This window comes from Ranitomeya imitator, chromosome 5, assembly GCF_032444005.1.
Source record: "Ranitomeya imitator isolate aRanImi1 chromosome 5, aRanImi1.pri, whole genome shotgun sequence".
NCBI lineage: Eukaryota > Metazoa > Chordata > Amphibia > Anura > Dendrobatidae > Ranitomeya > Ranitomeya imitator.
Genome location: NC_091286.1, coordinates 16,825,222 through 16,839,704, shown reverse-complemented (window position 1 = coordinate 16,839,704; position 14,483 = coordinate 16,825,222). Strand labels below are relative to the sequence as shown.

General features: G+C 43.3%; 1 pseudogene; it reads left to right on the top strand.

Annotated features, from left to right (window-relative positions):
- Positions 1-12,584, top strand: part of LOC138637640 (zinc finger protein 850-like) — a 136,413-nt pseudogene extending 123,829 nt beyond the window's left edge.
- Positions 12,585-14,483: the final 1,899 nt, after the last annotated feature.

Genomic DNA, 14,483 nt, shown 5'->3' with positions numbered 1-14,483 from the left:
AGACACTGCCGGCAACTCCTGTATAATCACCGACCAACGAAGTCCCAAATGTGCTTGATGGAGTCAAGTCTGGAGACACTGCAGCTCCTGTATAATCACCAACCAATGACGTACCCAATGTTCCTGATGGAGACAAGTCCGGAGACGCTGCGGCCTCAGGAGCAGGTTTAGGCCACAGAAAAAAGTCAGTCACATTTAGCAACATCAGGTCACTACACTGATGCACTGCTGGATACAGCCCTTATGATAAAGACCACAACAGCAGGAAAAAAGTAGATAAAACCTCCACTATTCTAGAGAAAACACCACAGAAAAAAACAGGCAAAGGTGCTTACCTGTCCAGGCCTCAAATCAACTGCACTATCATGGTGCAGCGGGCCCATGTAAAGATGAGAACACAGGTACAAAATACTGATGAAGCAACCACTCACAAACCGACCATTCATGGAAGGGGTGATTATATAGGACGCTAGTCACACAAGTATATGTGAGACACAGTGTTGGGATTACAGCCTATTGGTCACAAGTATACAAGTAGATGAGGCGATCTGCCGAGCACTATGTAAGAAAGCACCCCAAATACTGAGAGACACTTACCTATCATGTAACACCAACACGAGGCGTCTGATTGGCTCCAAATTTATTCTGCAGCTGGACAACGACCTCCAACATCCAGCGAGGAGTCCTGGGTGTGATGATTCAGCCCCACAGATCCCTGATCTCCCATTATCCCGTCTGTCTGGGATCACAGGAAGAGACAGAAGGATCAACACAAGCCTCATACACATGAGATCTGGGATCAGGTCTCCAAGATGTTTGGCACCAACTCCTGCCAAGACCCTCCATAACCTGTGTACAAGTGACGAGAAGAAATGATGGAGGCGATGGCAGTCACCAGATACTGATGATGGAGGTGATGGGTGGTCACCAGATACTGATGATGGAGGCGATGGGTGGTCACCAGATACTGATGATGGAAGCAACGGACAGTTACCAGATACTGATGATGGAGGCAACGTGTGGTCACCAGATACTGATGATGGAGGCAACGTGTGGTCACCAGATACTGATGATGGAGGCGACGGACAGTTACCAAATACTGATGGAATTTAGATTTCTATTTTAATTCACTTTGTATTGTGTTAATTGATACAAATAAACTATTAATACTTATATTTTGTAAAGAATTCTTACTCTGCAGTGTTTTGTCACACCTGCAAAGTAAGATTGCACAGTACTGTGTTTGCAGGTATGTGTATAGATATGTGTAAATTATGTTATGATGCTTTAGGGGTTATTTACAGTTTTGCCATATGAGGCCTTCTCGGACATGGCACACAAGGCCCCGATTCTTGTTGGGGCCCAAAATTTTGGTCACGGCTGTAAAGACTAAAGAAGCCAGAAGGGAAGTGGTGAATGCCTGATTTTACTTGTCTGATATGGGATCTGATTTTTAAGTTTTGCACTGTTATAAAGTTTTGCATTGGGCCTTGCTTTCTCGTTACTATCTTTTATGGAACATATTTATTCAAACGTGTTTAACCACAGTGATCTCCTTGTGTTCTAAGGTTCCTTATGTTTAGGACTCTTTCCCTTTATTAGACGATGCTCCTTTCCATCAGTGACCCCCCGAGGATGGAGCAGGACACAGACCACATGGCGGCTCGGATATTAGACCTCACCCTGGAGATAATCTACTGGATCACTGGAGAGGTGAGATCTTCACATCACTCTGATCTCTAGGAATAAAGCAGGGAAATGACGGGAAAGGTGAAGGATTCTTGGCGTCTGTGTAGTGATCGGCGTCTCCCCATACACAGGATCACACAGTAGTGAAGACGTCGTCTGGGGAGTGTGTGACCCCCCGTGTGTCAGGAGGGCGGAGCAGGACCCCGAGTGACATCACCGAGCCTCCACCTCATTCACTGATACATGAGCAGAAGATCCTAGAACTGACCAATAGGATCACTGAGCTGCTGAGCGGAGAGGTGAGCGCTGCCGGGAATGCTGGGACATTATACAATAACGCCGGGGGAGGGGTCTGCTAATGGCGGGTCATTGTGTGTGTCAGGTTCCTATAAGGTGTCAGGACGTCACCGTCTATTTCTCCATGGAGGAGTGGGAGTATATAGAAGGACACAAGGATCTGTACAAGAATGCCATGATGGAGGATCACCGGTCCATCACATCTCCGGGTAAGAGGAGACCTTCCTGGGTTGTAGAGAACAGGTGTGAGAGTCGTCTAGATTCCCCATCATCTGCTCATCACATATAGACAATGTATTCAGTCACTGCGGTTATTTCCTATAGATGGATCCAGTCCGAGAAATCCATCGGAGAGAAGTCCCAGTCCTCTATATTCCCAGGAGTGTTTAAAAAATGAAGAAATTGACCCTTCAGATCATCAGGTAGATGAGATTTCTGTCAATCCTCTACGCATTAAAGGGGTAGTCCGGGCATATAATTTTTATTACCTATCTTTAGGATTAATATTAATATGTGGCACCCTCAGCGATCAGCTGTTATTAGTTGTAGTGGTGGCCGGTTGTAACGATTGAATGGAGTGAGGACATCACAGCTTTGTTCAATGTGTAGCGGCCGCTGCGTAGAACTGCAGATCAGCTCCTGTTCTCCTACGTATAGTTATTCAGTCTCATTGAGATCTGAGGAATATGAAGCCAAATTATCATCCCAAACTGGTCAAGACCAGGAAATGTTTTACTTTTTTGCAGATTTGCTTTTTTGAGCTCAAAAATTCATTTTTGTTTTGGATATTCAAATTTTAGCATTTTTTTTTTTCATCATATTTTTTGTAATAACCATAAATGACAATTAAATTATTGCACATTTTTTTCCATCCCACAGCAATTATTTTTATGTAACAGCAATTAGGACCCTGCAGCTCCTGCTCCTTTCCAGCACATGGCGATTATGGAATTGCTGGATCCAATAAAAAAGGAAATGTAATTCTACTGACAAATCATAACTTGCCCTTTTTCTTTTACAGTAAAATGTAAGAAAAAATTTCCCTTAAAGGAGTTTCCTCAAGTTTTGAACTTATTCCCTATCAATATTACAGGGGATAACTTCCCAATCACTTGGGGTCTGACCACTGGGACTCCCACCAATTTCAGGTGTGAGTAGGGTAGATCTGCACATGATTTACCACAGCTCCATTCACATGACCCCAAGTTCTCGGGATCGATGGAGATCTCAGCATTCAGACCCCCAGTGATTATGAACTTATCCCCTATGTTTGAGATAAGACCATTAAACAGGTTGTCCAGGATTAATATTTATTTGCCCATCGTCTTGCTTATGGAAAAAAATACTAATAAAGACACTAATACTAAGGTATTGGTAGGATATACCAAGACTGCTGTATATTCATCATATAGTAGATGCTGAGACTGCTGTATATACATTACATAGGAGACACTGATATTGCTGTATATACATCACTTAGGAGACACCGAGACTGCTGTATATGCATCATATAGCAGATGCTGAGACTACTGTATATACATTACATAGGAGACGCTGATACTGCTGTATATACATCACATAGGAGATGCAGAGACTGCTGTATATACATCACATAGGATATGCAGTGTCTGCTGTATATACTGCAGATAGGAGACGCAGAGACTGATGTATATACATCACTTAGCAGACAGAGACTGCTGTGTATACATCATATAGGATTCGCTGGAACTGTTGTATATACATCATATAGGAGATGCTGGGACTGCTGTCTGTACATCATATAGGAGATACTGGGACTGCTGTCTATACATCATATAGGAGACGCTGGGACTGCTGTATACACATCACATAGGAGATGCTGGGACTGCTGTATATACATCACATAGGACATGGGGCTGTACTTTATACATAACAGGAGACATGAGACTGCTATATATACATCACAGGAAACATGGGGCTGATGTGTATATATCACAAAAGTCACACTGACACTGCTGCATACACTGTATGCCAGTTATGAGGCAATTTGTATTTTGGATGATCATGTTATTACTGAACATCTCCAGTACTGTCTGTCAGTCCAAAAGGATGATAAACCTGAAGTCTTGAAGGTTTAAGTAAATCACAGTGCGGTTTTTTTCTTAGCAGAATCTCTCTGGGTGCAGAATTATTGGGCAACTAAATGAAAAATGTAAATTTTCCATCTAACTCTCTATTTTCAAATAAGAACAAACAGCTCAATGTACAAAATCCATTTCTGACATTTCCATAAAAATGTCAGTGACGATATAGTAATGTATTCGCCCTCTTTCTTAATAACGGTCATAATCTAGAACCATGGAGTCTGCCAGGTTCGGAGTCCAAGACTTGGAACAATTTGTGAGTTTTCAGAGTTGGGGAAATCTCTTTTTTTGACCCATTTCGTCTGAGGGAAAACAAACTGCCTGAATCTTTAGTGTTGACGAAAGGCTTCTTTACTGTAAAAGTGGTGACAGTGCTGAATAATGTAAGAACTTCACCATAGACCAAGATCATTTCACGCAGAGAAATAACAGGAACATTTTTGATGCTGTGTAATATACGAGGTTGATTGTTAATGCTGTTTGATCACCACATGAGGGGATCCTTCTTTTTTTTGCCTGAATCTTTACTGTTGACGAAAGGCTTCTTTACTGTAAAAGTGGTGACAGTGCTGAATAATGTAAGAACTTCACCATAGTCCAAGATCATTTCACGCAGAGAAATAACAGGAACATTTCTGATGCTGTGTAATATACGAGGTTGATTGTTAATGCTGTCTGATCACCACATGAGGGGATCCTTCTTTTTTTTTTCTTCCAAATTGTTGTTTGACCTTCACCTGGATGTAAGATAATCCATAATTCCTTTTCCTTGTTTTACATCTTTACTGTGGGGTTCTTTCAGGAAAGTTCTGGTGGAACGGTGACTGGACTCGAACACACGCCCTCAGTGTCAGTGACCGGTAAGAGCCGCTCATAAGTCTTGTTTTACTGTAAGTTCTAACATTACAAAGTAACAGGTGGGTTCTTAGAGGAAACTAAGGTGTAACACATATTCTGGTTGGTTTATTTACTCCTTGTTTCCATATTTGCCTCTTCCTGGATTTGCTGCCAACAGTCTGAATCTACAATGTGCACATTCCAAAAAGAACAAAGAAAATCAATATATAAACAGGGGTGTCTAAACTTTTGGCTAATGCTCTACAAATGCAAATTTAGAGTGCAGATAGGGGGCGTAAGGGGTAACATTTCTCCTTGTGGAGAGCGACAAGCCAAGCCTGGCATGTCAAGAGTGAGGAGACTTAAAAGTCATGCATGCTCCTCTGGGAAATTAAATGTGCAAATTGCCTCTTCAGACAGGAAGAGGACTAGAACTGTAACGCCAACTTTTTGAAGCTAAAAGTCAATATCCACTCTTTAACGAGCCTTGCAATATGGCTTACGATAAATTGAAGAAATTAACCCTATACAATTTGATAGTGAAAGGATCTTTTTAAATGGGAGGATTTTATGGGAGGACTTTTTAATGTACTGTAGGTTATTTAAATTATTTATCATACTTTTTTTGTTTGCAAAAAAAGACATTAACAATGGTTGATTAAATTGGTGTCCTCATATATTTATTTTCTACAAGTTGTCCACGCAGGGGATCGTTAGTACACATGTGGATTTCTCTTTTTTAGAAATACAGAATAATAATATGGTATATATGGTATATATGAAGCGTTCTACAATGTTTATCCCCTTTCGACATCCGCTGTACATGTACGATGTAAGTTAATAATAATAATAATAATAAATTTTATTTATATAGCGCCAACATATTCCGCAGCGCTTTACAAATTATAGAGGGGACTTGTACAGACAATAGACATTACAGCATAACAGAAATACAGTTCAAAACAGATACCAGGAGGAGTGAGGGCCCTGCTCGCAAGCTTACAAACTATGGGGAAAAGGGGAGACACGAGAGGTGGATGGTAACAATTGCTTTAGTTATTCAGACCAGCTATAGTGTAAGGCTCAGGTGTTCAGTTGGGAATATCTCCATGTAGTATCCTGTTGGAAGATTTCTGGAGACCGTCTTTGGTAATTGTGGTGCAGCAAAGCAACCAGCGCTTAAAGGGAACCTGTCACAAGGTTTGTCTGATAAGAAATATGGCCATTACCTTTCAGGACTGATATACAGCATTCTATAATGCTGTATATCTGCCCCCAACCCGACCTGTAAGAGAAGAAAAATAACTTTTATTATACTCGCCTGCAGGGCGGTTCGGTCCGATGGGTGCCGCTCTTCTTGGTCCAGCGCCTCCCATCTTCTTGCAATGCCGCCCTCCTGCCTGCTTCGTGTTGATGAAGCGTCTCCTCGGCACCACTCTCCTGTGCAGGCTAAGCATCTCCTCGGCACCACTCTCCTGTGCAGGCTCACTTCTCTGCCTTGTTGAGGGCAGAGCAAAGTACTGAAGTGCGCAGGCGCCAGGAAACGTCAAAGATCCCCGATGCATGCGCACTGCAGTATTTTGCTCTGCCATCGCAGAGCAGAGATGTACGCCTGCAAAGGAGCGCTGTGCCAAGGAGACTGTGTGGATGATGAAGGGAAGCATCATCCACACGAAACAAGCGGAGGATGGGGATCGTAAGAAGATCAGAGGCACCGGACCAAGAAGAGCGACACCCATCGGACCGGAACAGCCATCCATAATCTGTCTCCTCCATATTTCTCTGACCTAATCTCCCGATATCTTCCCTCACGTGATCTCCGGTCCTCCCAAGACCTCCTTCTCTCCTCCACACTTATTCGCTCCTCACCCAACCACCTCCAAGACTTCTCCCGAATATCCCCCATCCTCTGGAATTCTCTGCCCCAACACGTCCGACTATCAACCACATTCGGATCCTTCAGACGGAACCTGAAAACCCATCTCTTCAGGAAAGCCTACTGCCTGCACTGACCCCTCTGCCTCCTCACCACTACCGGAGCTACCTCCTCACCAACACCGGAGATACCGCCTCACCAACACCGGAGCTACCGCCTCCCCAACACCGAAGCTACCGCCTCACCAACACCGGAGCTACCGCCTCACCAACACCGGAGCTCCTGCAACCCTCAACCTACTGTCTCCTTCCCCACCACCCTGTAGAATGTAAGCCCGCGAGGGCAGGGTCCTCGACCCTCTGTATCAGTCTGTCATTGTTAGTTTGCGCAGTAACATAGTAACATAGTAACATAGTTAGTAAGGCCGAAAAAAGACATTTGTCCATCCAGTTCAGCCTATATTCCATCATAATAAATCCCCAGATCTACGTCCTTCTACAGAACCTAATTGTATGATACAATATTGTTCTGCTCCAGGAAGACATCCAGGCCTCTCTTGAACCCCTCGACTGAGTTCGCCATCACCACCTCCTCAGGCAAGCAATTCCAGATTCTCACTGCCCTAACAGTAAAGAATCCTCTTCTATGTTGGTGGAAAAACCTTCTCTCCTCCAGACGCAAAGAATGCCCCCTTGTGCCCGTCACCTTCCTTGGTATAAACAGATCCTCAGCGAGATATTTGTATTGTCCCCTTATATACTTATACATGGTTATTAGATCGCCCCTCAGTCGTCTTTTTTCTAGACTAAATAATCCTAATTTCGCTAATCTATCTGGGTATTGTAGTTCTCCCATCCCCTTTATTAATTTTGTTGCCCTCCTTTGTACTCTCTCTAGTTCCATTATATCCTTCCTGAGCATCGGTGCCCAAAACTGGACACAGTACTCCATGTGCGGTCTAACTAGGGATTTGTACAGAGGCAGTATAATGCTCTCATCATGTGCATCCAGACCTCTTTTAATGCACCCCATGATCCTGTTTGCCTTGGCAGCTGTGTCTGTAATTTGTATGTAACCCCTTCTCATGTACAGCACAGTGGAATCAATGGTGCTAGAGAAAATAATAATAATAATAATAATACCAAACCTTTTGCTTATCCACCAACTAAAGTGAGAGGGTGGGAGACTCAAAGGGAACTTAGCGTTGGTGAATAGTCTAGTATGAGGGGAAGGGTTGATGAGAAGATGGAAACGTTGTTTTACGCGAGTGATATGAATTGGGGCCGATTGTTTTTAAATTAGGTTGCGGAAGGTTGTCAGACCAATAAAGAGAATTAATTTTTAAGGGTTAAAAGAAGACCTTTATCATTCACAGAATGGAAGAGTGTCTGCAGAGCTGTATACAATGTCTCTTTTATTGTGAGTCTCTCTTCTCCGTTGTGGAGATAATAGCTTCTAAAGTTTACATTAAAACTAATGATCAGCACAACTGAGGGTTACCAGAGATTTTTCTAAACAGAGAGTAGAAATGAAAAAAATTCAAAATCCCCACACCTGGATCAAACAGAAGCCTCTCCATTCTCTACGATAACACAGGAGGAGGAGACATCGCTGTTCCACCAGCAGCAGGACTGTTGCCTCCTGTGATACGATCAGAGAAAGCTTTGGCCCACAGCCCCCACTGCCCCTCTTAGCTGCTCAACCCTGCTCCTCCAAAACCAGCTTCTCCACCATGACAGAAGATCAGCTCTCCAACCTCCTGTCAAGATCACACCTCACCACCTGCACGCTCGACCCGCTCCCATCCCACCTCATCCCTAACCTTTCCACGGTCTTCACCCGAACCCTAACGCACCTCTTCAACCTCTCACTCACAACAGGTGTCTTCCCCTCATCCTTCAAGCATGCAAAGATCACACCTATCCTCAAAAAGCCCTCCCTCGACCCATCCTCTGTATCTAGCTATCGCCCGATATCTCTTCTCCCTTATGTCTCCAAATTACTGGAGCAACACGTCCATCTTGAACTGTCCTCCCACCTCTCCTCCTGCTCCCTCTTTGACCGGTTACAATCAGGCTTCTGACCCCATCTCTCAATTGAAACTGCCCTAACTAAAGTCACCAATGACCTACTAACTGCCAGGAGCAAGCGACACTACTCTGTCCTCCTCCTGGACCTGTCTTCTGCCTTCGACACTGTGGACCACTCCCTTCTGCTACAGATCCTCTCATCTCTTGGGATCACAGACTTGGCCCTCTCCTGGATCTCGTCATATCTGACAGACCGAACATTCAGTGTCTCCCTCCCCCACACCACCTCCTCACCTCGCCCCCTATCTGTCGGAGTCCCACAAGGTTCTGTTCTAGGACCCCTACTCTTCTCCATCTACACCTTCGGCCTGGGACAGCTCATAGAATCCCACAGTATGCAGTACCATCTCTACGCTGATGACACGCAGATCTACCTATCTGGACCTGACCTCACCTCCTTACTTACCAAAATCCCGCACTGTCTGTCTGCTATTTTACCCTTCTTTTCTGCTCGCTTTCTACAACTGAACATGGGCAAAACAGAATTCGTCATCTTTCCCCCATCTCACTCTACCCCTCCACCAGACCTTTCCATCAATGTCAATGGCTGCTCACTTTCCCCAGTCCCACACCCCGTGCCTCGGGGTGATCCTCGACTCTGCCCTCTCTGTCAAGCCACATATCAAAGCCCTTGCCTCCTTCTGCCTTCTCAAACTCAAAAATATTTCCCGGATCCGCGCATTCCTTGATCGCGACACCACAACAAAAATAGTGCATGCCCTTATCATCTCCCGCCTTGACTACTGCAACCTCCTACTCTCTGGCCTCCCCTTTAGCACTCTGACCCCACTCCAATCCATTCTACACTCTGCTGCCCGACTAATCTACCTGTCTCCCCGCTATTCCCCAGCCTCTCCCCTATGCCAAGCCCTCCACTGGCTTCCTATTACCCAGAGACTCCAGTTCAAAACCCTCACAATGACATACAAAGCCATCCACAACCTGTCTCCTCCATACATCTGTGACATGGTCTCCCGGTTCCTACCTACACGCAACCTCCGATCCTCACAAGATCTCCTTCTCTACTCCCCTCTTATCTCTTTTTCCCACAACTGCATCCAAGACTTCTCCCGTGCTTCCCCCATACTCTGGAACCCTCTACCCCAACACATCAGACTCTCGCCTACCATAGAAACCTTCAAAAAGATCCTGAAGACTCACCTCTTCCGACAAGCCTACAGCCTGCAGTGATCCTCAACCCACTGAACCGCCACACAACCTGCTCTACCCTCTCCTAGTGTATTCTCACCCATCCCTTGCAGACTGTGAGTCCTCACGGGCAGGGTCCTCCCTCCTTATGTACCTGTGTGCCTTGTTTTTTGCCTATGTTTAATGTATTTGTCTATATTTGCCACATGTAAAGCGCCATGAAATGGCATTATAAAAATGTATAATAATAATTGGCTGCAGTGGTCAGGTGATATGAGTATCAGATTTAGACATCTATATAGGAAAGGATTCTTAACAGTTAGAGTATTCAAATAATTGAATCCCCTACCACAATACTACATGTTCAAACTACCAGACTGCCCATTTTATGGGATAACTTGAATTGTTTTTGTGAATGTGTGAGCTTGAGGATTGTATTAATCACCTAGGCAGGTTAACGATGCAGTTAGTTTTATTTTGTCTGTCCACAGTCTTACAGCAACTCTGGGTAGATGGCCACAATGAAATGCCCCCAGTCCACAAGATCCCAACCCAGTGCCTGTAGTTCCACTGTCCCTGCACCAGGCGATACCCACTGTCTCCCAACTTTGGTTGGCCCACAGCTTTTGTATCTCCAGTCTTCAGTCACAGCCTATGCTCCTCCAGACAACGGATACCACGACCGTAACACGTATATCCAGCTCCAGCCATGAACAAACCCCCATTCCCTGGTCAGCGACCTAAATACACCAAGCCATCAACAGTCACTCCCCCCCCAGAATTGAGCACTGCCCTCGGAAAACACCCCCCCAAAGCGAACTGTGGCTGAACTCTTTCCAGGTGAGACTTATGAACCTTAAATTGACAAGCAAGCAAATCTATAATAAAACAACAATAAGATCGACGTAACCGGTGGAAAAGTCTGCATCTCTTAGAGCCGTAGACTCCACTCTACATCTATTGGTCCAATAGTCTTTAGTCTGTGGCCAGCTTCTCATAGTTTTGAACATTTGGATGTATTATATTTTGTAGTCCAGATAGTGGCAGATGTTTCTATCTCTACATAATTATAGTGTAGACCATAATGGCCATGTGGATATTTCTACCATCCTCCATGGGCGCACAAATCGCACGCTAACTCCGTCCACAAAGTACGTCTTGACGCTGGCACTGGTGTCACGACATAATCTTTCATGGCACATGACTCAGCGTTCAGTAGTGAACACTGCGTGCGTGTGCTCATAGAGCAAGAATAAGTTAAAGGGCCAGTGGCCGTCAAAATACAACTGCCGGCCCAAGCACTGCGGCCCCTGGGAATCTGCCCGGGAGCCGGATAAATGGTCATCGAGGGCAGTAAACAGCTAGCGGGTCTGAGGTTCCCCACTCATGGTCTAGACTCTCTGTGGACAACTCATAAATGTTGTTTCCATGTTTTTTCTCCACTTTTATACATGGATGTTTTATATGCTAACTGATATAACACTTGTTTTTTTGCTTCTATGCTATTGTCTAAATAATGCTTTTTGGTTAATGAAATAGAAATTATTTGACAAAATATGAAATCTTTGTTTTCGTTTTTTCCAGGTGAAGTTGAGATGAGATCCTCCAAAGGACATCACCCTTTGTTTCCCTATTATGAAGTAGAAGATAACAATATCAGACAAGATAATTTTGTGTTTCCTACTGAACCCATGGACCTTCATAGCACAGATCTATCAGATGTTGTTGGTCACGAGTCATTTTCTTTTCATGAGACAATTCACAAAAATGATGGTCCATTTTCATGTTCAGAATGTGGTAAATATTTTAATCGGAAATCAAATCTTATGGAACATATGAGAGTTCACACAGGGACCAAGCCGGTTTTCTGTTTTGAATGTGGGAAATGTTTTAGTCGGAAATCTCGTTTAAGAACTCGCACAAGGAAGAAGACATTTTCATGTTCAGAATGTGGCAAATGTTTTAGAGACAAATCGGCTATTGTTGACCATCAAAGAACTCACACCGGGGAGAGGCCGTTTTCATGCTCAGAATGTGGGAAATGCTTTGTCCAGAAATCAAATCTTGTTAAACATCAGAGAACTCACACAGGGGAGAAGCCGTATTTATGCTCAGAATGTGGAAAATGTTTCAGCCACAGATCGGGCCTGGTATATCATTTGACTACTCACACAGGGGAGAAACCGTTTTCATGTTCACAGTGTGGGAAATGTTTTGTTTACAAATCGGATCTTGTTACACATCAGAGAACTCACACGGGGGAGAAGCCATTCTCATGTTCACAATGTGGGAAACGTTTTAGCGAAAAATCATCTCTTGTTAAACACCACATAACTCACACAGGGGAGAAGCCATTTTCTTGTTCAGAATGTGGGAAATGTTTTAGCTATAAATCAGCTTTTGTTAAACATCAAAAAACTCATAACATTAACTAGGACAAGCCATTTTACTGTTCAAATTAGAGAATATGTTTCAGGTGTGATGTACACCTCCTTGATGTAAATAAACGAGAAGAATCCTCAACCTTATGAGTGCTGGTCTTTTGTATTTGAGTTTGGCGAGATTGTCAGTCGGAGTACCGGATGACTTATATTAGTAACCAATGCACAATTACACAAAATCAGATGGTAGCCAACAGATATGGTAGGAGCGTTCTCAGGATAGAGGCTGAGGTCAGGAACTAGAACAAAATAAACAGCAATTCATAAATCAAATCATACAGGTTAGGAAACTTGATCCTCTATTATCAGGCAATATTTGATGGGGTTATTTCCCTTCAAATAGGGTGATGTAATTTTTAGGGATTAATAACTCTACAAAGTGGTTGCCTCTGAGCAAGCAGTCTAGGCAGTTGCAGGAGAGGATGAAGACAATATCTAGTTGTGAGTAACTGCGTACAGTTTTGTATACGTAACAGTATCCTCTCTTTGCATAACAAATTGTGGGGCTCATTTTCTAACTATAATTTCTTATGAAACAACAAACTTAGGAGTAATCCATTTTATTGGAAAACAAAAACATATTTTTTTTATTTCAATTCTCAAAGTTGTAATGTTTTGTGAAGCACCTGTGGGTTTAAATTGAGCACCACATTGTTAGATGAATTCCTGGAGAGGTCTAACCTACAAAATGGGGTCACTTTGGGGGTATCTCCTATTTACGCAACCTCAGGAACTTTGCAGATGCCACATAGCAATCAGAATCTATTCCAGTGAAATTTGCCTTCCATAAATCAAACAGGGCTCCTTCCTTTCCAAGCCCGGCCATGTGACTAAACATTCGTTTCTGGGGGTGTTTGGGAGAAATCGCAAAACAAATTGAGTAATCCACTTTCTTCTTACGCCTTGCGAAACTGACAGATTTGTGGATACTACAACATTTTACTAGACTAGGTTTTTTTTTTTTTCTCTTTCCAATGTTATAAAGTTTTGGGCAACACCTGTGAGATGCAAATGTTCAACACACAAAAAAAATAGGGTCACTTGTTGGGAACTTCTGTGGTTTTGGACCTACAATATGTGGGCCCCTAAAAGTTACCTCTGAAGTGAAAAGGCCCAAGAAAAATTAGAATTATAAATTTCCTTGAACAAAAAAAAAATTGCTGCTAAATTTTAATCCTTCTAACAAACATTCTAATACAGTATTATCACATAAGATTTGCAAAATGGACCTTGGTTATTGACCCCTTCAGGACCCTGCAATTCTGATTTTTTTTTGGAAATTGTTTGTAAGGTGTACATTACGTGGTAAAAATGACTTTGTAATATGATTCTCATCGTCAGTATGATTACAGTGATACCAAACATGTCAGGTTTTTTACTATTTTAGTTTTGAAAAAAAACAATAAGATGGTAAAAAAAACATTTCTAGGGTTGTGCCGCTATTTTCAGAGTCCCATAACATTTTCCTTTGGGGTCTATGGAGCTGTATGAGGTCTTATTTTTTTGCGGCGCAAGACAATGTTTTGATTAATATTATTTTAGCTTAGGCCGGGTTCAGATTAGCTTTTCTGTGCGCAGCGTATGATCCGCATGCGTACATATCTTGAACATGGTGAACGCAGGGACATGCTTTTGCATGTGTTCGCATGCGGATGCGTACGCATGCGTCGTTTCACGGTGTGTGGTGGTGTCCGGCGAACCCAACATGTTGCATTTTTTGAGGCGCCAAATGTTACACAATCGTCCGCATGTGGACGAGTGCAGATGATTGCATCAAAAAAACGCATTACTGTCTATAGGAACGCATTGGTACGCAAGGAGATACGTACGCATGCGTTCGATACGCTGTGCGTACTTCACACTAATCATGTCCAGGAAATGATGTCAACACCTACAAAATCACTGATGTATGAAATGGGGTCAGGAGACAGGTAGTTCATTACCCTCAAGACTCTGGATGGAAGCACAAGACTCTGGATGT